Source organism: Rhinatrema bivittatum, chromosome 6, assembly GCF_901001135.1.
Source record: "Rhinatrema bivittatum chromosome 6, aRhiBiv1.1, whole genome shotgun sequence".
In the NCBI taxonomy this organism is placed as follows: domain Eukaryota; kingdom Metazoa; phylum Chordata; class Amphibia; order Gymnophiona; family Rhinatrematidae; genus Rhinatrema; species Rhinatrema bivittatum.
In genome coordinates this window covers 305,077,351-305,105,257 of record NC_042620.1, presented here as the reverse complement: position 1 = coordinate 305,105,257, position 27,907 = coordinate 305,077,351, and the positions used below count along the sequence as shown (strand labels likewise).

The 27,907-nt window shown below is 41.1% G+C and overlaps 1 protein-coding gene across 1 annotated transcript in view; it reads left to right on the top strand.

Annotated features, from left to right (window-relative positions):
* Positions 1-27,907, top strand: part of DIAPH2 (diaphanous related formin 2) — a 2,404,298-nt gene that overhangs the window by 410,462 nt on the left and 1,965,929 nt on the right. The window lies entirely within an intron of this gene.

Below are 27,907 nucleotides of genomic sequence, written 5' to 3'. Positions count from 1 at the left end.
GATTGTATGTGTGCACCAGACGCAAAAAGGGCTCCTGACTCTCAAAGAACGTCTGATATCTGGAGCTAGAATAGCAGATCCTAGATGAGTAGAGGCAGACAGAGAGATACAGATGAGACCTTCAAGCCCAGTAGCCTAGTAGCAAAGGCCAGACTCCAGTCTGGCAAGGTCTCCTGGATAGGAAGTATTACCCTGGTGTATAAGAAAGTGATCCTGTAGCAAGCACCTGCTCTCCAGGTGATGCTTTGTCCTCTTGCACTGAGGACAAGTCTCCCAGGGCTACTGCCCAGGAGGGAAGGGTTAGGTCATCCATCATAGTTGGTGATTCCATTATTAAACTAGATAATGGGGGAAAGCCAATAGTTGCCTGGAAGCGTATGATTCAGAATGATATATCTTTGAAGGATTCTAAGAGAAGAGGGAAAATATGCCTTTCCAGTAGAGAGGTTACAATAAATGCCAAAGTGGATCAGGTGCCTTTAAATAAAGTGCAGATAGATTCCAAATTACCCCTGTCAACTGATGAGCAGGTAGATAATACAAACAAGAAACATACTTTGAAATTATATATAAATGTTAGAAGTCTAAAACACAAGATGGGAGAGATTGTAAAGCATTGGATGAAGAGGTAGGTATAATTGGCATCTCAGAGACCTGGTGGAAGGAGGATAACCAATGGGACACTGTGATATCAGGGTACAAATTATATCAAAATGATAGGATGGATCAAATTGGTGGAGGGGTGGTACTATGTGTTAAATAAAACATTCAAACAGGATAAATGTTCTACAGGGAACAAAATGCAATGTTGAATCTTTATGGATAGAAATTCTAGGTGTAAAAGGGAATAAAATAGTAATGGGGGTGTATTATCATCCATCTGGCCAGAATGAACTAACAGACAATAAAATGCTAAATTAGGGAAGCTAACACAATCAGCAGCACATTAATAAAGGGTGATTTCAGTTACCCTCGTATTGACTGGGTGAATGTTACATCAGGACATTATAAAGTGGTAAAGTTCCTAGATGAAATAAATGACTTCATAAAGCAACAGTGATCCAGGAAATTACAGACCAGTGATGTCTGTGCCAAGCAGAATGGTAGAAACTATCAGAATTAACAAAATTGCTGAACATATAGATAAGCATAGTTTAATGGGACAAAGCCAACATGGATTTAGGCAAGGAAAGTCCTGCCTCACAAATTTGCTACATTTTTTTGAAGGTGTAAATAAACATGTGGATAAAGGAGAGCCAGTTGATATAGTGCATCTGGATTTACAGAAAGCATTTGGCAAAGCCCCTCATGAGACGACTTAGGAAATTAGAAAGTCATGGGATAGGTGGCAGTCCTTTTGTGAATTGCCAACAGGTTAAAAGGTAGAACAGAGTAGGGCTAAGTGGGAAATTTTCCCAATGGAAAAAAAGGTGAATAGTGGAGTGCCCCAGGGATCTGTTCTGGGACCAATGCTTTTTAATATATTTATAAATGACCTGGAAATGGGAACAACAAGTGAGGTGATCAAATTTGCCGATGACAGAAAATGATTAAAAGTTGTCAAATCACAAGAGGATTATGAGAAATTGTGAAGAGGACATTGCAAAACTAAGAGACTGGGCAGGCAAATGCAATTTAATGTACCTAAGTGCAAAGTGATTCACTTAGGGAAGATTAACCCAAATTATAGCTACAAAATTTAATGTTCCACTTTAGGAGTCACCACTCAGGAAAGGGATCTAAGTGTCATCGTTGAATACATTGAAATATTCTGCTCAGTGTGCAGCAACAGCCAAGAAAGCAAATAGAATAGTAGATATTATTAGGAAAGGAATAGAGAATAAAACAATATCATAATGCCTCTGAATCGCTCCAAGATGTGACCTCATCTTGAGTATTGTGCAGTTCTGGTCACCACATCTCAAGAAAGATATAGCAGAATTAGAAAAGGTACAGAGAAAGGCAACCAAGATAATAAAGGAGATGGAACAATTCCCCTATGAAGAAAGACTAAAGAGATTAGGACTCTTCAGCTTGGAGAAGAGACTGTTGAAGGGGAATATGATAGGGGTCTATAAAACGAATGGAATGGAACAAGCAAATGTTAATCAGTTGTTTACTCTTTCGAAAACTACAAAGACCAGTGGACATACAATGAAGTTACTGGGCAATACATTTAAAACTAATAAGAGAAAAATTTTTTTATTCAATGAATGAATAAGCTTTGAAATTCCGTTGCCAGAGGAGATGGTGAAAGCATAGCTACATTTAATAAGGGTTTTGACAAGTTCCTGGAGGAAAAGTCCATTAACAATTGTTAAGGGAGAGTTGCAGATATCCACTGCTTATTCTTGCAATAAGCAGCTTGGAATCTATCTTCCCCTTGGGATCCTGCCAGGTATTTGTGCCTTGTCTTGGCCACTGTTGGAAACAGGATACTGGGATTGATGGACCCTTGGTCTGACCCAGTATGGAAAGCCTTATGAGTTTCTCAATTTAGGTCCCTAAATTTAGGCTCATAGAACATGAGTGGGCAAGTAGGTAGAGTTAGGTTGTGGGAGAAAATGTAGATGCCTTGGGCTGATTTTCAGAGAGAAACGCTGAAAGCTGTACACACAAAATCTTTATACAGCACTAGCACATTATATGTATGTACGTCATGGTTTGTTTACTACACCCTTAATTGAATGTATAAACTAACAGTCTTTATTGTAGTCACAGGTCAGATTAAACAACACTGAACATATAGCCTTTATTATGAAACTATGTTACCGAGCTTATAAGGCACCTCCACTACTAATAGGAACAGATACATGTACAATTTACTATATGTGCCTCTATGTAAACCGTTGTGACGGTAATATACTGAACAACGGTATAGAAAAGATTTGAAATAAATAAATAAATAAATAAATCTATGTGGCCAAAACTAGTCTCTGGGAATGCTGGCCTAAGTCTAGGTGCTATCCATAGGCCTAGAGTCAGTGATTGCCCACCCATGCTCTGATCTCCTCCCAGCTGAAACCCAATATTTAATTTCACCCCAGTGCCCCCAGAGCTGTGATCGTCTTGAGCCTAAATAATTTAAGAAATTCCATGGTTCAATCCACTCCCTCAACCACCTAGTAATATGATCCTCTGGCAGCCCAGTGAGAAAGATCCTAGACTCTCCTATCCTTTCTAGAATTTCACCTCATGGTCAGATTCTTCCCCTTTGCAGGCAAAAGACACAATTTCCCTCTTGATATCCAATAAAAGATGTACTGTATATGTATTTATTTATTTTAAATGCTTTGGTTACTTGCCCTTCCTATGTTCAGGGCAGGGTACAATAAAAACACACATATTGAAGAAAATACATAACAAAATAAAGTTAAAATAATAGATTGGGACACATTACAGAAACATATCAAAACAGGTAAACACATATCTAATACCTCTAGCAACATTCAGTAAATGTTAGTACTTTTGGCAGGTTTGCTGCAAAGGTGAAGACCCTCTGGAATGATGTGAGATTTTGGAGGGGTGGGTGGTATACTGACATCTTCTTATGGACTTTGCAAAGGATAATTATATTGACAGTAATGTGGAGAGAGGGAAGGGGGATCATGGGGGGGGGGAGGGGCTCGATGATTAAAGTATTAGGGCTTAGTGGCAACTGCATCACGGGAGAAGTTTAATTGTAAGTTTAGTTGATCATTTTTAGCAAAATCAGAAGCATTGTTGGATCTACTTTTTTGTTTTGAATTAAAATAAAAATCCACTAAGATACATTGGAGGAAGTTAAGTGAATTTTTGCAGTAGGTTAGGATGAAATCCAAAATTTGTCAAATATAAACAAGACTGAAATATCTCAGGAATAGTATAGGGCTGTTTCCCTTATATTCAACTCTAAGGTGAATTTTCAAATAGTTGCACACACAAAAATCAGCACATTTATTTATTTAAATTTATATTTCGCCCTTCAATGTGTAAATAGCATAAACTTACATGTATGCTATTTTATTAACTTAAAAATACACATGTAATTAAGGTATATGAGTAAATTTGAGTGTTTAAAAAAGGGCTGGGTCAGAGGCGTTCCTGGGCAGAGACAGTTACATTTGTAGGTTGCTATTTTATAAGCAATTTATGCATGTAAATTTTGGCAGCTTATTTGCATATATTTACACCTGCTCTATATCTGGAAAAGTGATTGTATAGATCTTAAAAGTGAAATACTGCTGGGATGGTAGCTTTGGGTGAAATTGGAGTTCAGGCTCATGAGCTAGAAGGGTCTCAATGATCTGTAGAGAGATTAATAGATTAATTGGTAAAACTGATAATTTCCTTGTCATGCATATGTCAGAAAACCTCCCCCCTTACATTTGTAAAAGCCAACTTATGGGGGGTAAATGTGTGCAAACTATGCAGGTAAACTCTCTGCGCATATATTTTTAAAGTTAGATGTAAAAATCCACGAGCATAGCAGTTGCACACTTTTTATCTGGACCTTTTGAAATCAGGAAAACAAAAGGTCAAGTAGAAGAAATAATGGCCAAATAAGTAAAGCGAGGTGACAAAACATTTTTCAGATATACCAAACAAAGGAGGAAGACCCAAAGTGGTACAGTAAAATTGAAAGGTGACCAGGAGCAGTGTGTGGAGAAAGATGAAGAAATAGCCAAAATATTAAACAAATACTCTAATTCGGTGTTCATTAAAGAAGGCTCTGGAGATGGACAGTTGCTGGTTGAGAAGACCATGGATGGAACTGGGGTAGATACTACCCTATTTACTGAAGAAAATATATGGGAAGAGCTAAGAAAACTGAAAGTGAACAAACGCCATGGGTCCTGATAAGGTACATCCCAGGATACTAAGAGAGCTGAGAGATGTGCTGGCGGGGCCACTAAAAGACCCATTCAATAGATTCATAAAATGGGAGTGGTGCTGCAAGATTGGACGAGAGTGGTGGTGGTCCCGCTTCACAAGGATGGTAGCAAAGAAGAGGCTGGAAACTACAGGCTGGTTAGCCTCAGGTTGGTGGTGGGAAAATTAACGAAGACTTTGTGGAAAGAAAGGATAGTGAACTATTTATAATCCAGTGGGTTGCTAGATGCAAGGCAGCATGGATTCACTAGTGGAAGTCCCTGTCAGACAAATCTGATTTTGTTTTTTTTATTGGGTGACTAGAGAATTGGATCAAGGAAGAATGCCCGATATGATCCACTTGGATTTCAGCAAAGCTTTTGATATGGTCCCACATAGGAGGCTCATGAATAAAATGAGAATCTTGGGAGTGGGTGCCAAGGTGGTGGAGTGGATTACAAATTGGACTGACAGGAGACAGCATGTAATGGTAAATGGAATATATTCCGAAGAGAGAATGGTGTTAAGTGGAGTGGCACATGGATTGATTTTGGAACCTGTTCTGTTCAATATCTTTTTGAGCGACATTGTGGAAGGGATAGAAGGTAAAATTTGTCTATTTGTGGATGATACTAAGATCAGCGGAGTAGACACACCTGAAAGAGTGAAGAGAATGAAAAGTGACTTAAGAAAGCTTGATCAAAGATTTGGCAGCTGGGATTCAATGCCAAGAAGTACAGAGTCATGCATGTTGGTGTGGTAATCCAAAAGAGTGGCATGTGATAGGGGGTGAAAGACTAATATGCATGGATTGGGACGTTGGGGTAATAGTTTCTGGTGATCTGAAGGTGGTGAAGTGATGTGACAAGGCGATAGCTAAAGCTAGAAGAACACTGTGCTGCATAGAGAGAGGAATAACCAGCAGGAAAAAGGTGATTAATGCCCTTGTACAGGTCCTTGGTGAGACCTCACCTGGAGTATTGAGTTAAGTTCTAGAGCCCATATCTCAAAAAGAATATAGGATGGAGGCGGTCCAGAGAAGGGTGACCAAAATGAAGGGTGACCAAAATGATGAGGAGAGGCTGAAGGATCAAATACCCTGGAAGAGAAGATGTACAGGGGAGATATGATACAGACCTGAACGGTTGTAATGATGCACAAACTTTGAACTTTATCTATTGGAAAGGAGACTGTAGACCGAGGGGGTCACAAAATTAAATTCCAGGAGGGATGACTTAGAACCAACATCAAATTTGTTTCTATACAAAAAGGGTGGTGGATGCCTGGAATGCCCTTCTAAAAGAGGTGGTGAGGTCGAAAACAGTAAATGAATTCAAAAGTTCATGGGATAAACACTGCAAATTCCTAAAAACTAGAGTTAGAAAAGAGGAAAAGGGCATATGGAGGTAACCTGCATAGTGAGACTGATACTTGTCCTTAAGAGAGAGAGAATGGTGATTATTATGTTTAATCAATTAGACTTGATGCTTTTGATGCAACTGCTTCCACTTTGAAGGTGGGGCAAAGGCAAAATGGTGATTAGGATTCAGATGATAGCCAATGCTGTGCCCTGACGTTTACAGTCTGGGATAGTGATATGCAGACAGGGTAAAAACACAGGACTGCTTCTATGGCCAAATCCAAAAGCAAAACATTCAAGCTGCATTGTTCAAATTATCAAGATAAATGTTCACCCGGTAAAAATATTGCTCACAGTGATTTTGTTATGGGGTTGATAGTTGCTTGGTTTTGATTGTAAATATTACTACGTTTAATATAAGGCTTAGGGGTAACCTGCATGGAACGGCAGTTACTACTTGTAGTGGAGTGACCCCATTTTGCTCCTTGTTGTATGTGCAGGACCAGGCTAGAGGCCATTAAATCCCACAGAGGGAGAGAGCTATGTGGGTGGGACCATGTTGGGCAGGGGAGAGGCCTGAAGGCAGGACTAGCTGGGGAGCATGAGTGTAAGCCCAGCTGGGTTCAGGAGGCCCCTACATCTCCAGGAGAGGCAGCTCCTGTAAAGCTATGCTTGACCCATAACTGAGGGGGGTGGGAAGAGTCCTCCAGATATAGGCAGTCCTTCTATTGTGTTTGGAGTACTAGAAATTGAATAACATTTTATCTGCATTAGAAGAGGCTGGTGTCTGTGGCTTTTTGCCTGCAGCCTGGGAAACATAGCTCTGTTTCCTACATTTGGTGTCAGGTCAGGGATGTTTTTTGTCTCTAGGCTGGGCACAGAGAAAAATCACAAGTCTTGTTTATAATTTCTGGACTCAAAGCCAGGGCAACAAGAACACTTCTTACTCAGCAAGAGGTTTTAAAATATAATTTATTCAGCTGTTTAAAAGAGAGTCCAAGACAAGTGTTCCTGGGAGATGCGATATAAATGCCCTCTATCTGTAATAACTAGCATCTCAATGAATATATGACATGCCCTGATTTATATAATCAAAATACAGCACTGCCGAAGCTTCCAGAATGAATGAATGACGTGACTGCCCAAAGACTTCTTTACAAAGATACATTATGCTGTTGTCATGACAATCTATCATGTATAGGAAATGCTTGTGAGGACATCCTCCATTCAGTTGTAAAAATCATTCTTTACTAGTCTTTCCTGAAACCACCCTTCCATGATAAAAGTTCCTGTATCACCCTGGCTTTGATGCACTGTATTCTTCTGTTCTTCTTTTGATATTCTTTGTTGTGTAAACAAATCGCAAGTCTGTGGCTTCAATAGGAGTTAGGCTTGAATTCCGTCGGTTGGCACCAGGATTTAATTTAAAGCTGTAACCTCAAAGGCATCTTCTTTGTACCTGGTTCCTGTCCGTTGAGAGAGGCATCTGCAAGACAAAAGCCTGCATCCTGGTTTCCTGCAAAACAAGTTTCCCTGTATTGTGGTGCAGATATTGTCATTGAAGCCTTTCTGGCCTTTAATTATATGCTGTGCAGAGCTTACAAGTTTCCTAAATCTTCTACATCCTTCGAATCTGTGATAGTCAGAAAGTCTCTCAGAGTTCATTCACCTCTGACAGGCCACAGTACAGCAGAGGCATCTGGGTATTTTTGGTTGTCTGCTCGGCCTATTCTTCAGTCTCCAAGGGATGACTGTGAAGTTTGTTGTGTGGTTTACCAAATAAGTTGGGGGCAACGTGTGCTGCAGAAAAAAAGAATGTAGCTCTGGGAGCCCACTGAGATAAGGCAGGTTGTATGAAAAATGTTTGTCTAGCCTTGCCTAAGGAAAGGAGCAGGGGACAGAAGTAAAGCAATGCTGCTTGGATTTCTGAGCACTGAAAGTTGGACGCTTGCTAGCTCATAGAGGAGCATAGAACCCCTCTGAAAACTGCCTTCAAACCAGAGAGGAGTCTGTGGGGCCTGCAGGTAGGTTAGGCTTTTGTTGTCAGACAAAGGGGGGACAAGTTCCATCTGAAGACAGAACTGTTATATTCAGTTCAGTCATTGCCAGTGAGGCAGGTTTTTTTCTTTCCTACATTTTTTTTTACTTTTAAAGAAAAGAGAAGAAATAAAAAGCAGTTGTGTACTGTGGCTGGAGCAGGGCATGGCCCAGACTGAAATTGAAAACTGCTAGAAAGGCCTGGGCAGTACTACCGAAAACCTTGTCTGGAGCCAGTGGGTGTACTGCAATTCAGCTAAAAGAAGAAATAGAAGCCAGTGGGCTTAAAAGAAGAGAAGCCATATACTTTTGCTTAGTGAGAGTTCCTCCGTCTCGAGAGCTGGCTGAGAGAACCTGAGACTGGAGGTCTGGCAGATGGAAGTGCTGGCCAGCAAAGCCGTTCCCACATGCCGTAGATGCTCAGACAGAGGAAGGCAGCATTAAATGGATACAGCTAATCACTGAAGCACAGGAGGTTGTAGCAGAGATGACCCAAAAGGAAAGGGCACAATGGCAATGCATAATAGAGATGCCTGGTGAGCGGGTTAAGTTATGGCAATGGCATAACAAGAGAGGGCTGTGGAGACCCCCTGAGAGAGGTCTCACATACAGCCAGGAATGTAGCAGGAAGAAGCCTGAGAGGGACACTACAGGAAGGCCTGATTTTGGTGCTACACGAGGTTCCAAGGAAGGCCCTTTAGGGTGCCCAAACACTGAAAAGAGCAATGCAGACTGCCCGGAAGGGGGTAGTATCAATTGGCCTGCAAGAGAGAGAGAGAGAGTATCGATGAGTCTGAGAGAGATGCTGCCAAAGGGCCAGTTGAAGAGGCCACAGAGGCTATGGAGTCCCCTAGCGAGAGTTAACATAGAAGCCAAATAGAGCCGCTACCATGGAGAGCCCAGAAGGATGGGCCACAGACAGTTGTCTGAAAGTTGTCCCCAGCGAGAGGGGCTATGGAGGAGCCAATGTGTGGCATTGACAAGGAGTCAGCAAGAGCCACGTTGGAGCTGCCAGAGTGTGCTGGAAGTGACATTGCAGAGGAGGCACAGATCATCACAGAGATGAGTGCTCAGCACACATCCCACAAGTAGCTCATCATTCCGCTAGGGTGGGAGTGGAATCTGGAGCTGTAGAGGGACTCAGATAAAGGACTGTGGGTACACATTGAGTGAGGGCCTCAGTGAGGAGTTATGACAATGTTATGTGGTGAGAGTGACCCTAGAGCTCCAACATAAGAACATAAGAACATAAGAAAATGCCATACTGGGTCAGACCAAGGGTCCATCAAGCCCAGCATCCTGTTTCCAACAGTGGCCAATCCAGGCCATAAGAACCTGGCAAGTACCCAAAAACCAAGTCCATTCCATGCAACCATTGCTAATGGCAGTGGCCACTCTCCAAGTGAACCCAATAGCAGGCAACCCCAAATCTAGCTGGTTTGAGGCCAGATGAAGGGGTGTGTGGTGGTACTTCTTTAGAAGGGCTCCAGGGGGAAGTAAAGGCGCTTGAACCCATGGCTCCAAGCTTGGGGGGGGGGGGGTATGTAGTGGAGTGACCCCATTTCCCTTGTATGTGCATGATTAGGCTAGAGGCCTGCTCTACCTTAAAACCCACAGAGGGAGAGAGCTCTCTGGGTCCTGCAGGGGAGAGGCCTGAGGGCAGGGGCAGTTTGGGGGAGCATGAGTGTAAGCCCAGCTGAGTTCCAGGCCCCTAAATGTCTAGGAGAGGCAGCTCCTGTAAATTAATGCTGTCCCAAACCCCAGGGAGTACTGCAGTCATTCTATTGTTTTGAATTGCTATAACCTGAATAAAGTTTTATCTGCATTAGTAAAGGCTGGAGTCCTTGTGGCTTTGTATCTCCAGCTTGGGAAACACCGCTCTGTTTCCTACACTACCATAAGAAACTTGCTGATCAGACTGGATGGGTCATTTGGTTTTTTTCTCTTGTCGATACTATGTTACTTTGTAAATTCCGATTTATCTGGCTAAATTTTGAAAGCAGCACTAATCTGGACAAGTTCCGATTTATCCAGCTAAGTAGCAGCAAAGCCATTACTTAGTTTGATAAGTCATAAAACGCTACTTATCCGGCTAAGTCAGATAGCTGGATAAATCTAAAAAATAATATTTAGTCTTACTTAGGGCCATATTCATTAAGACTTTTCTCCCATTTTATGTCTATGGGAACAACTCAGTGAAACATGTACTTAGCTGTGTGAATAGCACTCTTTTTCAGTTTGCTGCTACTTAGTCGGATAAATTGGAGTTTATCCATATAAGTGCAGTATATATTTGCGCATTATTTTAAAATGTGCGTGTACATTGTGGGATGTTTTTATGCGTATTTTATAACCTGTGTATATCTTATACGCAGAGGTAATAAAAAAACTGGACACAAGTTCCACGTCCATATACATTGTTCGTGTGTACACGTGTTTCAATATTATCCTCGGTTCTTATTGTATACTTGTCCCTGACGAGTATTTTTTAACATTACTTTGTTGTTGAAGGCTTGTTAGAGATGAAAGTTTGGATTCTCAGCCTTCAGATATACCCATGGCTGTTGCAGTTCTATTTATAAGGTTTTGTCTCAAGCATAGTTACCATTCGAGTACTGACTGACTTTTGAAGAGTGTCATACACCACAGTCTAGACCTCCTGCTGTGCTGCATAAACTTCTACCACAGTGCTCTCCTTCTATTCCCTGTATAGCACTTGTAATTAAATGTTCTAGCTGAGTTCTAGCTATAATTTATATTTAGATGTAGCTTTGTACTTTAGGAAAATTAAATTTCAAGTGATTTTGTTAATAATGAATGATTGATTAATTAAATGAACACTAGCTAATTAAGGAAAGATGTGATAAATGAAATGAAAGAAAAAAAAATCTAGGATTTTTGTATTAGATGTGTGCTTCAGATGTGCATGCTTGCTTTAATTCCAAAAACATTACAGGGAGAATCTTTCAGAAAGCATATATTCATACAAAAGATTGTAAAAGATAATTACCTATGTGAAAATTTAAACTAGAGCGTTACCAGTATGACTTTAAAGTCGTGTTCGCTTAGTTTTCTGGGCAGTGTGTGCTTGTGTTACTCTCAAATAATGCACTTTCATCCTGACTGTCAAAAACAAAGCTATTCTGTTTTCTTCATACATCATCAGAGAATAAGCTTTTGTCAGTATTTACTGTTGGTTTATTATGTGAAAATAGAGCATGAAATTTAATGTCCTTATTTAGGTTTGTTCTGTAGTAGGTGAAACAAAATGTATTAGTGGTAGAATTGAGATGACCTGAAAATCATGGAGATGATGTTTGTGTAGTGATGGTTTGGGTTATGTTTTAGGGAATGAGAGGCTGTCTCTGATGAATGAATGATCTGATTATTGTATTCATTATTTTAGTCTCTGAGGTGAGCCCTGAAATTGACGGGATAGAGGCATACATTTTTAAAGAACTGTCTGTCTTGGGATCAACATGGAGCATTTTCAGATACGTCCTGTTTAAAAGTGTTTAACTGGTTAATACTTACATAAGCCTCAGTTGAAGCAGAGTTTGATTTGTTTTTCAGACTTCTGCTCTGGCTTCCAATGTCTGTGTAAAGATGGATTAGGGATTCTGTGATGAAGCAGGATCTTCACATATGTTAAAGCAACCTGAAGAGATAGGACAACTAGGAAATCCTGTAGACAGAGGGAGCTCTGATGGCAGGCTGATAAGGAATACTGTTTCAAAAAGGGAAAGAAATCTAAATAAGAATTGGCTAGGTGATTATAAACTTGGATGAAATGGAGGCAGAGAACTGCTAGGAAAAGTCCTGAGATTCTGGGCAGAGAATGCAAAAAGCCAGCCAGCCAGCGGCAAGGGAAATGGATGGTGATGATTGGGGATTCACAGCTGAGACTGCAGAGCATGAGTTTTAAGCTCTGCCTGTAATCAGAGAGAGGGAGACAGAGAGACAGAAGCAGATGGGGAGCTCAGGGGTAAAGCAGCTTATCTGACCCAGAGGTAGAAATACTTGCAGCCTTCTTTGCTTAAGATCTAAGGAGGTAATTTTCAAAGAAGTTGAGTTTGTAAATGAAGCATACTATTGTAGCAATTTTCAAAAGTCTATATTTACATCTTAAAGTGTATTTACACATGAAAAACCCAGTTTTAGGTGTGAAAATTTACCTCCTAAAGCTGTAAAAGGTACTGTTGGGAAATGATTGCTGTTAAGAACATAGGAAATTGGGCTGGCATAAATCTGATTGTAATGTATCATTCTCGGGTGATCCTGTTGTTTCAAGACAGGAACTGGTTAGTTGGGTAGCTGAAACATGAAATAAAACTTGCATTTTTAGTACACGAGCCTTTCTCTTAGTGGTGTGTACCATAGACCTGTTAGCAGGTTTTGCAAGGCCCAAGAGACAACCGGTGACATTGCATTTTGGGAGCAGAGATGCTGCCTCTGATTTGCAAATGAAAATTATAAATTGGGGTCCCTCCTATCTTACCCCACACTTACCCATCCCTTTTTCACCTTTTCTGATGGGGCAAAGATATGATTTCTTGCAGTTTTACCGAGATATGGTGTTCCTTAACCTCGATTAAATCTCACCTATTAATCTACTTTTGGGGTTTGTTTTTGAAAATTCTTTATCATAATGTAGATGCTGTATATCAGAATAAATTGCCAAAATGACTGCTGTTCAGTGCAATAACTGTAGTGCCTTTGTCCTAAGACAGAACTTTCTGGAGGCTTACAGGTGAATTTTAAAAGCCCGTCACGCCAAAACCAGGAGATATATGCAGACGTTGGGCCGGTGCGTGCTGAGTGGATTTTAAAAGCTGCCTGAGTACATGTCTACTTGCTACTTCATGCTCTAATGAAAAGTTCCAAAAAAGGGGTGACATATGGTATGGGGGGGCATGGATATTCCTGGATTTCACGTTGAAATTAGCGCATAAATACTTAAGCACATTGATGCGCGCCAGAGTCCCCTTCTGCATAACTTTACTTCTGCTATGGATGACGTGTAAGTCGTAAAACAAAATATTCTAGATCAGCAGGATTTTCAAGGTCGGGGCCAACTAAGGACGGGGAGTTCTATCCCTTATCTGGGCGAATTGGGAATGAACAGGAAAAACTGGTCATGGTGCACGTGTCTGTTAAAATCTCCTCGCTTATGCGGTAGAAGCAACATTTCCACCTAGGCACGTGTCCTCTTAAAATTGCATGTACATGTGCAAGCATTCAGGTGATTTTATAACATGTACGCATATGCGTTCATATGTTATAACATGGGTGCATCCCTGGGCATGGGCCGATGGATGCACGCACGTGTGCCTGCTCATCTGTTTAAAAGTTATTGACTTAGATCTTGCCATATTTGTCTCTAGCTGTGTTGGAAAAGTAGTTGACTTAATTTAGAGAAATTAGCTGCAATTAATAGAGCATAATGCATTACTATACAACATCCATAAAATCTGCCCCCACTCCCACATAGGATTAAAATCCCCCAAGAATTGCAAGTTCTGGCTAGGGTATGACCTGTAGTGCAAAGTCGCCTCATCTTCCAAATGATATTCATATAAAATGCCTTTCTCCGAGGACAAACATGATGCAAGTTCTCACAGTGGCTGATGCCATTCTCTGGAGCCCAGCTAGTGAAGATTTCTACGAAGCTTCTAGAAGTTTTGGCATACTCCATATAACATGTGTATGCCATCCCACATCACGGACATTGCACAGGACTCCCTTTCATTCTAAGATTTCCACAGAGCTTAGCAGACATAGTTCTGTCCTCTCTGACAGAACATTTTTTGTGTACTTTGCTAGCGGGGCCTTCTGGTTCACCTTCTTCTATCCCTATTAGGTTCACTAGTTTATTTTTTTGATCAAGGTAAAATAATGAAATATATACATTTTAATATCCAAAAGTCTCTTTAGTACACCCCCTGTACCTATAACAAAATCCAATATGGGGTGTTATAGACTAACTCCAAAGTCCGGTACTTCTAATTTAGATACTAAACATTATCTAGGCCAGTGGTCCCCAAACCTGTCCTGGAGGGCCATCAGCCAGTTGGGTTTTTGGGATATCCTCAATGAATATGCATGAGAGAAAATTTGCATGTTATGGAGGCAGTGCATGCAAATTTTCTCTCATGCATATTCATTGAGGATATCCCAAAAACCCGACTGGCTGGTGGCCCTCCAGGACAGGTTTGGGGACCACTGCTCTAGGCTATAACCTTAATGAATTCAGGTACCTTTTTAATAATACATTTATAGCAATTATTCTTTTGTGTTTCCCCATGTTTTTTATTTTTTAAGTATTTCTCATATGCAAATAAAATCTTGCTCTTTGGTTCCCATTGATTTTTATATGATGCCGAAATTACTCTATGTTTATACTCACATCCCAGAAGACAGTATAACTTTACCTATCTTTTTGTTTAAAATTATATTTTTTCTGTAATCTTCATTTATGTTCTCATATGTTGTAGCCTATGCCCGACACTGTTTTGGCACAGTGTGTCTGCTTCAGGGGCTAGAGAGAGCTGTATGCAAAGGCAAACACCATTAAACCAATAACATTCCCAGACTCGGTTTGACATATAATCTCTTATAAGCTTACTTGGAGTCAGCATTCTTCATTCGTATAGCCGTCATTTTATGTGGATTAGCAGTGTCAACTCATGTCATTTTTTTTAAAATATTGGACCAATCACTTTCCTGCCTTTTGCTGACATCACCTTACTTCTGTGCAATTCATGTCCATCTAATTCCTTCTTAAGAGGCAGAATACATAATACAGAGTCAGTCTCTATGACTCTATTTAACATCAGGCCGATCACATTGCTCTTACTGACATTGCATTGCTGCAATGCAGTTCTCAATCATGTCTGTCCTTTATTGTGCCATGCAACCCATAACCTGCTCAGGTGGACTGCATAGTACTAAGCAAACCTTGACAGCTAATAAAACAAAGGCCAATCAATGTCCATATTTAGCCCCTGAGGAATAATTGTGGCCTAGTTGTAAATGAATTGCTGTTCCAACTGAAGTAGTCTTAGATTATAATTCCCTTCTCTCAGTGACACTTGTATCTGGATGAACCCTGCTACCTTCATTTCTTCTATTTTATGTAAATATGCGATTCAGTGTCACTATTGGCTCCTCCACTCTGACATTGGATGCAGCTCAAGTGTTCCTGGATGTGTCCTTAGTGTCCGTGTTGTTTTTCCAATATATTATAAATCACAGGGGCACCATAGTGCGCAAATCTCTTCTGATCTGCAAGAGAAATGCCGGCGAAACTTGAATGGTTTACATCCGGGCAATCCAAGTTCTTGTCCCCGAAAAATCATGCTGCACACATTAGTGTCCACATACATAATGACCTGATAATGGATCCTGATGTTTGATCTTGTGAAATAAAAGCCGGATCTCACAGATTTGTTACCCTTGTCATTGCAAATATTGGTGTCTCCTGAAAAATGAATGGTCACCTAACATTGGCCAGTATTTTTTAATGCTAGCTTTGAGCACCTATGTGTGGTGAAAAGGGCAACACACAAACCATTTTTAAGAGCCACAAACCATTTCTAAGAGCCACTCACAATAACATTTGTCTACTGGCAAGGTCTCCTAGTGAATCATATCGCCACTATAATTTATCCAAAATTCAGTTGTGTGACTTATTCTTTCACCAAATAACCCCTCTTGTCAGGACACTGCATTGACTTCCTGTCTTTTTTCTGCATATAGTTAAGCAACCACAAGAGCCTTCAATGTGCAGCTCCTCACTATCTCTTCATATAGCTCTTGTGTACCCTGCTTATCATACAATATACTCTTATCTTTGTGCTTCTCCACTGCCTTTGCCATCTGCCCACTCTGTGCTTTCCAACTTGCTGCACCATATGCTTAGAATAGACTCCCTGAATTAATGTCATGCTCCTTCTCTGTCCTTACTGCATTCCAGCTAAAAAGCCACCTTTTTAGAGTCTGCTCTGGAATCTTCATTCCTGATTCTCTCACTCAGTCTTACATATGTTCTTAACAAATGAAATTTCCAAGTGTCTTTTGTTCTGTACATTTACCATGATTAGATTGTAAACTGTACGGAGAAGGTACCATCTTTTATGTCTATTTGTACAGCTCTGAATATGTTGAGTAAAGCTATAGAAGTGATAATTTTCAGTAGCAAAAGGCATTTGATAAATGCAGAGGATCCCTTAATGGCAAGAGAATGGAAATTAAGCACTGGGGTATCCTGCACAGATTGGTGGTTCAGCTCAAAACAGCAATTAATGACCATGTTGTGCTTCCTGGAAAGCATGGGGTTAGCTTGCAGAAAGCTGTAGTTACAACCATAAACACCTTGCTGGGCAGACTGCCTGATCTATTTGATCTTTATCTGCCATCCTATTATGTTGGTATATCTTATCTCTGCTTCTCCCCAAATAGTTATTTGGTTTTTTCTGCTTGCCCTGACTGTAAGCTCCATAGAGCAGGGACTACCTCTTATGTCTATCTGAACAGTGCTGTGTACTTTATGTAGCAATACAGAAATGAAACAATATTAGTAGCAGGAAATCAATTTATATAGCATAATTTGATTTATGAGAAATATGCTTTATAGAATGGACAGTTTAAAAGCTTATAAACTATTTATAATAGTGTTAAAACTATTAATTCTTTTTGGTATGGCTTTAAAAATACATTTCAGAGATGAAAACTGTTAATTGTTTAAGGTGATAAGCAAACTATTTTATTTTTATGCATAAAATTCTATGACATTTTGAAAAGTACTTAGGCTACACAAGGTTATTATGGAGCTTTGACAATTGTATGACTCAAAATCATCTATTTTTTGTCCATAGAAAAGGGGACAGGATGCATGTACTAATTACTGTATTTATGCACCATTTTTCTGGCTTTCTTAATGATGCATGTACTTCCTCTCTCCCCAATGTACTCTGATTTCTATTGCAGTCATCTATATTCCACAGCAAGGAAGTATATTAGTAATCTGCTTTTGCTCATTAAATATAATGCCAGCCAGTTATATTCATTCCGGAGTACTTTAGTGCATGAAGTTGGCATAGAGTAATATAGCCATAACAATTTAAAATTTGACATCTTATAGAAAGGGTCTATTAGCCTAACTTGCTGTAGCTATCAGCTAAATGATAAATCACTGCTTTCAAATAGCCCAGGAAGCACTCAAACTTTAATATTTTAATAATAATGTATTACACCTTTGCTGCATGTGTAATTGGAATTAATTACATCAATGTCCTTTTTTCACACATAATAATTCTCTGCTAATACTCTGTTACTTGATGTGTAACTCAATAGATTTTTTATGCGTGCTCATAATATTCATATTTTTTGTCATTAACTCATTCTCTGAGGACAAGCAGGAATGTAGTCCTCACACATGGGTGACATCATCGGATTGAGCCTGTCATGGAAAACTTATGCCAAAGTTTCTAGAAGTTTGACTGATCCTCATTGAGCATGTTCAGCATGCATTATAGTATGTGTCCATGTGGCATGCTCTTCAGTCTCCTCATTTCCGTGGAGCCTGTCATTTTGCGGTCTGGTGAAAGCCTCACTTTCTTAATTGTAGGCCCTCTGGGCCTAATTTTGGAAAACTTTGCTGCCTTGTGTGGTCGATTTCCCCTCCCCCCTCGCCGGTTTTCCCTTTAGTGTCATTCACACACACACACACACACACACTCACACACACTCTCTCTCTCTCGCTCCCCCAGACAAGTACCCATTCACACACTTTCTCTCAGGCAGGTACCCATTCATTCACTCCCCCCCCCCCCCCCAAGGCAGGTACCCACACAGAAACCTATTCACATTAATGTACGTGCGCACACAGATATGTACCCATTCAAACACACACAGGTATGTATCTCCCCCCACCCCCCACCCCCCCAAGGCAGGTACCCATTCATTCACACATAGACTGAAAACAGACTTCCTCTCTCACTCCTCTGCTGCTGTCATCACCGCTGCTACAAGCCTATTGGGGAGGAGCCAATCTTTGCTACAGAAGCCTACTTCTGCTGCTCCTTTGTGCAGGCCCCCGCAGCATTAAAACTTCATGGTGCTAGCATTTCCTCCATCTGATCTCATGCATCGTGAGATCAGCATGGAGAAAGTGCTACCATCACGAGTTTTTAAATACTGCGGAGCCAGCACAGATAATGAGATGGTTTCAGTTCTCCTCTCCTGGAGGTCCTGATGTGTGGTCTCTCATTTCTTCAGCCACTGGTGGGAATTTTTTATTTCCACTATTCTGAACAGTGAACTTGCGAACAGCAGTGCGTGAACAAAAAAGACGTGCAGTATTCGAAATACAGAGTAAAAGATTGTTAAGACAGGTAGGCAGGGATGTCCCACAAGCAAACCCCCAAACCAAGGGAGGGTGTCTGGAATGATCCATGGTATTACAGGAACGAAAATTAGCAGGTAAGGAATAATTTTCTTTTCCCTGTACATACCAGGATCATTCCAGATGGTGGGATGTACCAAAGCTTTCCCATCACGGGTGGGCTGCAGACAGCCCTGCTCGTATTACCTTGTCTCCAAGCTGACCGCCCGACTGAGCACCGACGTCCAGGCGATAATGTCTCGCAAAAGTATGGATCGACTTCCAGGTGGCCGCCCTACAAATCTCCTGAGTGGAGACGGAGGAGCTCTCCGCCCAAGATGTCGCCTGGGCTCGAAGAGAATGAGCCTTGACAACCAGTGGAGGGGACTTACCTACGCCAAGGTACGCCGCTATGATCGTTCCCTTCAACCACCGCGCTATAGATTGTTTGGAGGCCATGCAACCCTTCCGGGGTCCGGACCAGAGGATAAACAGATGATCTGAGAGCCGAAAATCATTAGTCACCTCCAGATAGCGTATCAGAGACCGCGGTACATCCAGCCTACGCAGGTCTCAGAAGAGGTAAAAGATGGTAATTCCACCGATTGGTTGAGGTGGAATGCCGAAACCACTTTAGGGAGAAAAGAAGGAACCGTCCTCAGCGAAACCCCTTCAGGCGTGAAACGAAGGTATGGTTCACGACAGGATAGGGCCTGCAGCTCGGAAATACGTCTTGCTGAACTGATTGCCACGAGAAAAAAATGGTCTTGAGAGTGACGACCTTGATGGTAGCCGAGCTTAGAGGTTTGAACGGCGAACCACAGAAGAATCGGAGCACCAGATTCATATTCCACGACGGACAAGGTGGGCGAATCGGAGGCTTCAAGTGTTTCACTCCTTTAAGGAAACGGGAGACGTCTGGATGCGAGGACAGAAACTCCTTATTTCCACTGCGAAGATAAGCCCCCAAGGCCGCCACCTGAACCCGAATAGAATTGTAAGCAAGACCCAAATCCAAACCTGCCTGTAAGAAGGAAAGGACTTGTGGCACTGAGGCCTGCCTGGGAAGAATGTCATTCGCTCCACACCAATCCTCAAAGACCTTCCAGACTCGAACATAGGTAACAGAGGTGGACATCTTACGTGCTTTCAGTAGCGTTGAAATAACCGGCTCCGGATAAACGCGCCTCCTCAACTGACGCCTCTCAAAAGCCAGGCCGCAAGACAGAAGCGATCTGCCTCCTTGAAAAATATTGGTCCCTGGCGTAGAAGATGTGGCAGCTGACCGAGACAAAGGGGACCCTCCACTGTCAAATTGCGCAGATCCGCGAACCATGGTCGTTGGGGCCACTCTGGCGCCACAAGGATCACCAGCCCTTGATGTGCCTCTATCCTGCGGATGACCTTGGCCACGATGGGAAAACATATAGGAGACAGTGGCGCGGCCAGGGCAGGACCAGCGCGTCCACGCCCTCGGCGCCGCTCTCCCGCCTGCGGCTGAAAAAGCGGGCGGCCTTTGCATTTCCGGCGGTTGCCATTAGGTCTACGTGCGGTGTCCCCCATCGCCGTACTATTATCCGCATCACCTGCTGCGCGAGCTCCCACTCTCCGGGATCCAAGTTTTGTCGGCTGAGAAAGTCCGCCTGTACGTTGTCCACTCCCGCTATATGCAAGGCTGCTAGTCATTGGAGGTGAAGCTCTGCCCTCTCCATCAATTTGTTGGTTTCCAGAGAGACCAACCGACTTCTCGTGCCTCCCTGGCGATTGATGTACGCCACTGTAGTCGCATTGTCTGATAGCACCCTGACTGCTTGATGGCGTACTATGGGGAAGAAACCCTGTAACGTCAGATGGACCGCCCTGGTCTCCAAGCGGTTGATGGGCCACTTCGACTGTTCCTATGTCCATCGACCCTGGATTGAGCTGTCCTGACATACCGCTCCCCAGCCTGTGAGGCTGGCGTCCGTGGTGATAATCACCCAATCTGTGTCCTCCAGCGACACCCCCTGAGCTAGGTGCCGCGGTTCCAGCCACCAATGGAGACTGATGAAGGTTCCTCTCGGAATCGGAAGGATTGCCTGAAAATCTTTCGACACCGGCTGCCACCGGGAGAGTAGGGATCTCTGCAGAGGCCTCAGATGCGCAAATGCCCAAGGAACCAGATCGATGGTCGAGGCCATGGTCAGTCTTCTGCTGAAAAAGAAGATGAAACAAAAATACACTTACCCCAACTGAGCCCTCAGTGAGGAAAATGGGAAAAGAAAGAAAGAAAACAGGCAACAGCCTGTCAGCAAGTCACCAGGCTAGAGAGCGATGAGCCAGCACCAGCAGAGAGCTCTCCCCCTGCTGTAAGAGGAGCCTTAGCAAAGTGACCTAAACTGTAAATTTAAAACTTCCTACTTTTTTTTTTTTTTTTAAACTTGATCCCCCTGAGGAGGTAGCCCTAAGCTAACAAGCTGGGGACCATAAGTCCCCTGCTTACATCTGCTGGAGTCAGAACGTTACAGAGAGCTGTTACAGGGGAGGCGTGGTTATATGGGTCCTCCCCTGGGAATTTTGTGTTCTGACTCCATCTGCTGGACATGGAACACAACCCACCATCTGGAATGTTCCTGGTATGTACAGGGAATTAGATTTTGCATTAAGAATATATACAAAGATACTTCCCCTCACAGTTTCCAGTGTGAGTCTTATATATCTTGGAAAATTAGAAACACAATGCTGGAGATCCAGGAACAGGTCATTATTTGTCACTTGGAATATCCGACAGGCTTTTTTTCCTCTGAGCAGTTCTTGCTCTGAATCTAACCAGTCTGTCTTGACTAATGCTGATTTTCTTGACCTATGTCCCAGTTTCTTCTTTGGGCTACTCCCACATGTTCTTGTCATTTGTTGTAACCTCAACTGTCTGGCTAATCATATCAGCAACTATGGTGATAGTCTGTTTTCTCTGATTTCTGCACAATTAGCCTCATGAGTAACTGCTCATTAATATATCTGATTTCATGACTTGTTTCTTGTTACATGTAAACAAAGAAAAATGGCATATTTATTCTCAGAACTTATATGCCATATGTCAAGGAATTACACTAACTATAATGATGATTCTTTGTTCCGCTAATTTTGTTCGCATTGCAAGTTTCTTCACTTTAGTTACTTAACTCCTTAATTTTTCCATAACATGTAACTTTCTGCATATATATTTATGTGCATTCTTTTGAATATGGAAAATATGCACATAAATGTTTTCCCCAGTCCAATGCTGACCCCCTGGAATGCCAAACATGAGTGCAGAGAAATGTATGCCCATAAATGAGATATGCACATACTTTCTCCGCGCAACCCCTTAGATAATTTTGAGAAACTGATTTGTATTCATAAACCTGTGTTTTGGCATATATTTTATAAGCGAAAATAAAGTACGACACACACACACATGAGTGAAAGTACCAGTTCAACTAATTAGGCTCCTTATTCACCCAGACCTTCCCAAAGCAATCTGAGCGCATGCATCTCCTACCTCTATGCAGCATGTTGCCAGACTGCAAGTGTTTTCATTCATTTTCTCAAAATTGAATTCAATTACTTGATGACATAGATGTAAGAATTAATAGACATCATATAATTAATAATTAGAATAAACATTTACTCCCAATGGTAATGCTGAAGAAAGAAATTAATGGCACTAAAATGACATGGAAAAGCATAACAAGTTTCATAAAGGTTGATGTACTAAAGTGCACTGAATTTTTTAAAGTCCATTTTGAACATAAACATAACTTTCAAACTGCGCACAGTAGCTTATACGCATATATGTCATCAGATGTCATTTTAACATAGTATTTTAGTTTCGACGGTTTTTATTATTTAGCAAGGCACAACATTACCTGGGATGCATGGATTTTGGGTTTTGGCAAATAAGTTCTTTTGAAAATTACTCTCTTAAAGGTGAATTTTCATAATATTACATAGGTAAAAATTAGCATATACACACACACACACAAGTATTTGCTACTTGCATATTCCATATTTTATAAAAGTCCAAAATACACGTTCATTTTCACTTTTGCACGCATATATACGTGTGAAAAAAAAAGGGGTGAGTTACGAGTGTTCCTGGGTGGGGCCAGTATTTGTGCATGAAAATTGCTATTTTAAAAGACACCGGTTTACATTTTCCATACTCGCATATGTTTACAATTGCTAATTATCTGTTATAAAATGAATGTGTTTATTGTGTAGTACTGACTGGGTTGGAGTTCTGGGTGAACTTGGGGGAATTCACACTGAAGAACCAGAAGGGTCTTGATGACCTTGGGAAGGACTGGGTGAATTAGGAGCCTAATTAGTTGAACTGGTAATTCCACTCGTGTGTGTGTGTGTGAGTGTCGTACTTTATTTTTGCTTATAAAATATATGCAGATAAATTTAAAAAAATTAGGTGGGTAAAGTACACATGTTCAATACATTGAAATACGTTGTTTCAATGAATTGCATGTATTTGCGCATTGGCCTATAAACATGCATATGTTTTGAGTTAAATGCATGTATAATATGGGGCGGATTTTAAAAGGCCTGCGTGCGTAAATCCTTCCGCGTAAGTCCAGGGGCTTTCGAAAAGGGGCGGGAGGGGCGTGTCCGGGGGCGTGCCACGGCGTTTTGGGGGTGGGCCCGGGGGTGTGGCGCCGGCCTGGGGGCGTGGTCGAGGCCTCCGGACCAGCCCCCGGGACCGGAGGACGGAGCGGGGCTGCCAGCCGGCGCGCGCAAAGTTAGGGGGGGGGTTAGATAGGGGAAGGGAGGGGAAGGTTGGGGGAGGGTGAAGGAAAGTTCCCTCCGAGGCCGCTCCGAAATCGGAGCGGCCTCGGAGGGAACAGGCAGCGCGCGCTGGGCTCGGCGCGCGCAGGTTGCACAAATGTGCACCCGCTTGCGCGCGCCAACCCCGGATTTTATAAGATACGCACGGCTACGCGCGTATCTTATAAAATCCAGCGTACTTTTGTTCGTGCCTGGTGCGCGAACAAAAGTACGCGATCGCGTATTTTTTTAAGATCTACCCCTATGTGCATATGTTATGCACACACATAAATACTATAGAAAGTTGATCGCAAAAAATAAGGGGGAGGATAGGTGGTGGGGGAAAATTAATGATTGTTTTAAAAAAAAAAAAATTTGTTCTGATAACCTGGGATGCACAAGTGTCCATGCATCCCAGGTAATGTTGTGCCTTGCTAAATAATAAAAACCATTGAAACTAAAATACTATGGTAAAATGACATGTGGTGACATATGAGTATAAGCTACTGTGCGCAGTTGTTTGAAAGTTATCATGTTTATGTTCTAAATGGACTTTAAAAAATTCAGTGCACTTTAGTACATCAACATTTATGAAACTTGTTATGCTTTTCCATGTCATTTTAGTGCCATTAATTTCTTTCTTCAGCATTACCACTGGGAGTAAATGTTTATTCTAATTATTAATTATATGATGTCTATTAATTCTTACATCTATGTCATCAAGTAATTGAATTCAATTTTGAGAAAATGAATGAAAACACTTGCAGTCTGGCAACATGCTGCATAGAGGCAGGAGATGAGTGCGCTCAGATTGCTTTGAGGTAGGGAGAGGAAACTGAACCTGCTAAACTTTGCCCTAATTGGGGTGCTCACTCCTGATTTCTTGCCAAGATATTCCTGGTTCCTGTCAAGCTATTTTTCACAAATCCACAAAGAATTTTTATGAAAGATTTATTTGATTACTTCTGCAGAAAACTTTTCAGCATGGAAATGGACTGCTTCTGATAATTGGGCTATGACAGGTGTGATATACTACTATAAATCTCAGTTTAGGCAATCATATTGGGCAGTCTGGGTTATGAATGCATGTATTATGCTGCACCTTGTGTAGCTTGATTATTTTTGTCTTGATTGGGCCCTGTGTGACAAAGTCAAAACTGCTTGGTTTCTGGAGCAGCACATTTATCTCCGTGAGAAGAGCCTCTCAGTGACATTCTAATATTCTCTGTGTTTGAGCCGCAGAGATTACACTTTAAGATTCTGTGAGGTTTTAAAGAAATCTATAAAAAAAAAATCACACATGGAATTCCCTGATGAGCCACCACTGGCAATCAAAACTCAAACTGAATATTGCTGGCATAGCACATGCTATACCCTGGTGAAACAGCAACCTCTTATTGGTTGCTGCCTTCATTTGATTTATAACTCCAAAGAAGATAGCTAAGCAGAAGAGCTGAATGAATGACATACTGTGGGAATTTGTTGTCTCCCAACACAGGAAATATTTAGCTTTTTAGGTATAAAATCAAATCTATGTTTTCTGCCAGCCATTATTCTGACACCTGAGGAATATTGTGTTTAGTTAGTTCAAGATGGACTATTCTAGAGAAATGAATGCTATAATTCCTAGGCATGTCTTGTTGCTGTGCTGTGTGGTACTCATAAAAGTTTTGGGTTTTGTATTTGAAAGGTTTGCTCACATTCTGTTTAAGTGGAAAATTTATTTTGAAAATGGAACCCTCTTTATACAGCTTTCACATCTGTGCAAATATCAGTGAATTATTCAGTATTCTTTCAGAAAGAGATTTGCATTAGTTGTGGTCCTGAGGAGTATGAAATTCAGACCTTATTGTTCTGTATACCTGACTAGGAGCTATTGTATAATTTAAAACAGTTTCAAAAAAATGCTTAGTACTTTTGACCGTACAGCTTTTATTTATAGAAAATAATTCAGAACTAATGCTTTGGATAACAGAAATATTACTGGGGGAAAACCTAATGCAAAAACACTCAGACTACAGCTATTTTATAGCCAAACAGTGTACTGCATTATACTTGTTGGATTACTTCTTATCCTTTTGGCTAAGATCCAAGTGCTGGCTGTGAGTAATGAGCTGAGGCTGGTCCCCTTTTGGCCTTTTATTTGCAATTGAGAATTTAAAACTGTCCCCGTATAGTCTAACACCTTTCACCTAATCCCACTGGGGAATATGATGATGCAGTGATCCTTTCCAAAGCAGGAGGATTAAACCTCCCACTTAAAAATAGTTTGATTTTCATATTTCAATGAGATCATAGTAATAAAAAAATACATATTCAGTAGCTGTGTTATCTATCTGGTTTGTAAAGCTTGTGAAGTGACCTGCTGAGAGATGTTTTGCAGTGAATGCTGAGCTAACTTTGTGGTGGTCGTGACATTGTACACAGATGCCGAACCGTCAGGGTCAGTGGATGCAGGAATGTTGTATACTCTAATCAAAGAGTAAAATGGGAGGGTATTGGCAAACTGGTATCGGATTAGACTAGGAAAAGATTTCCTTTCAGGGCTTAGACCAGCAGAGGATTTGGAACTTTTGGACAGTCATCTAGCTGGAAGAGAAAGCAAGCAAATACATAAAACTGTAAATATGTTCCTGTTCTTTCGTAACCGAATATTGTCTTATAATCACCCCTTTCTTCTCTTTTTCCACTGCCAAATGGGCTTTGAACTGTAGTGGTAGTTTCACTAAGTAAAATCTTAGACAGCTATTGAAAGGAAGAAAAATCAAACTCTTGTTTGTCCCAGGAGTTCACAATCCCAACACCAAATCAGTAGTGCACTGACAAATCCCAGCTGCAATTAATCATCTGTGTTCTTAACACTAACAAGAGGAGAAAGTCATTAAACATAACTTAATAGGCTTCCAAAGGTGTTAACATCAGAACAGACGCTAACTGATGCTGCTAGATTTTAGCATTTGTTAAAATGGTAGCAAAAATATCCTTACATTTATTTTTTTTTTTTTTACCTTGTAGCATAAACATTCACAAGATGCTAGTCGAACTGTCTTACAACTTCCCTTGAGTGAAGTATTTATTTCTTTTTAAAGAGAGTGTCAGCAGTAATCTTTAAAACAGACTTGGCCTATAAAATGCACATAATCATATCACCCTATTAATATGCTATGGATTCCAGTGACGACAGTAGGATCAGTGGTATCTTTTAAAGTTGGGGTAAGAAATTAGGATAATAAGTATCACCTGATTGATAAAACAAGGGATGTAAATGACTACAAGATCTTCATTGAATGTTATACAAAAATAAACATAAGATTTGTGTGAAAAAAAAATTGAGTAAAAAAGGTCAGCTCAGTTAAGCATTTTATCCATCATTAAACTAATGGAACTGCAGACTTTTAAACTCATAATCACATAGCCAATCACTCAAACCTTTCAATAAATCCATCTTATAAACATGAATCTTAATAACTTTTTACAATTTTTACCTTTAGTATTTTATTGTGATTCAAACTCTTTATATGAATGAACCGCCAGCATATGACCTCAGTTTTGGATGTGTTAAGGATGTTGTCAGATTGCCTCAAAAGTCCATGTCATTCCCAAGGCATGTCTCCATATGAGACATACCCAATGGACCTTAAATTCCTAGTGGAACCAAACCACACAGAGCTTCCAGGAGAACATCCATGTCATGGATCAGCTCAGGTTATCTTGGTGGCTTTTCCATACCAGTTTGACCAAGTTCCTATCTTTTCAAATTATTCCCCACCATATTGTTCTGATGAATGCCTCCAATTTGGGATGGGCTTCACTCATCAAAGTACTTGGCCTAGTTAAGAAGAACTTGACCACATAAACTTCCTGGAATTGTGGGTATGTCTGAATGCTCCAAGGGCTTTCAGAGATAAGATGCTTAACAAAATTTGTCCTTGTCCATACTCACAACCGTTTAATAATTTTCTACAGAACAAGCAGAGAGGAACAGATGGATGCCTTGTGTGTCAGGATTTGATCAAGATTTGGAACTGTGCCATCTCTTATGAGATGACCCTGAGAGTTACCTGCCTGGCAGGCAAAGAGAACACCTTGAGTGCTAAATGAATGGTCTTTGGGCAAGGAGGACACACACATAATTTTGAGCTTGTAGTGTTTAAATCTTACCTGTAACTTTAACAGCTCAGTCTTTGTAGAGGTAAGAAAAAAACTTGCTGAGCAGACTGATGGATCACATGAGTCTTTTTCTGCTGTCATTTACTGTGTTTTTATATAAATAGCACTTTGATTTTATGGGGACTTATACTATTAAAATATCATACCAAACTGCATCAGCTGCCCACAAATAACATCAGGTGAAAGGGGGCATAAGTTGGAAACTGGCCGACTGATGGCATTCTTTCCCAGGAATGTGCAGGCCTGGATCCTAGGGGGGGTTGTGGGAGGGATAGAATGGGAGAGAGATACGGAAGCTGGAGGAAGTCCAA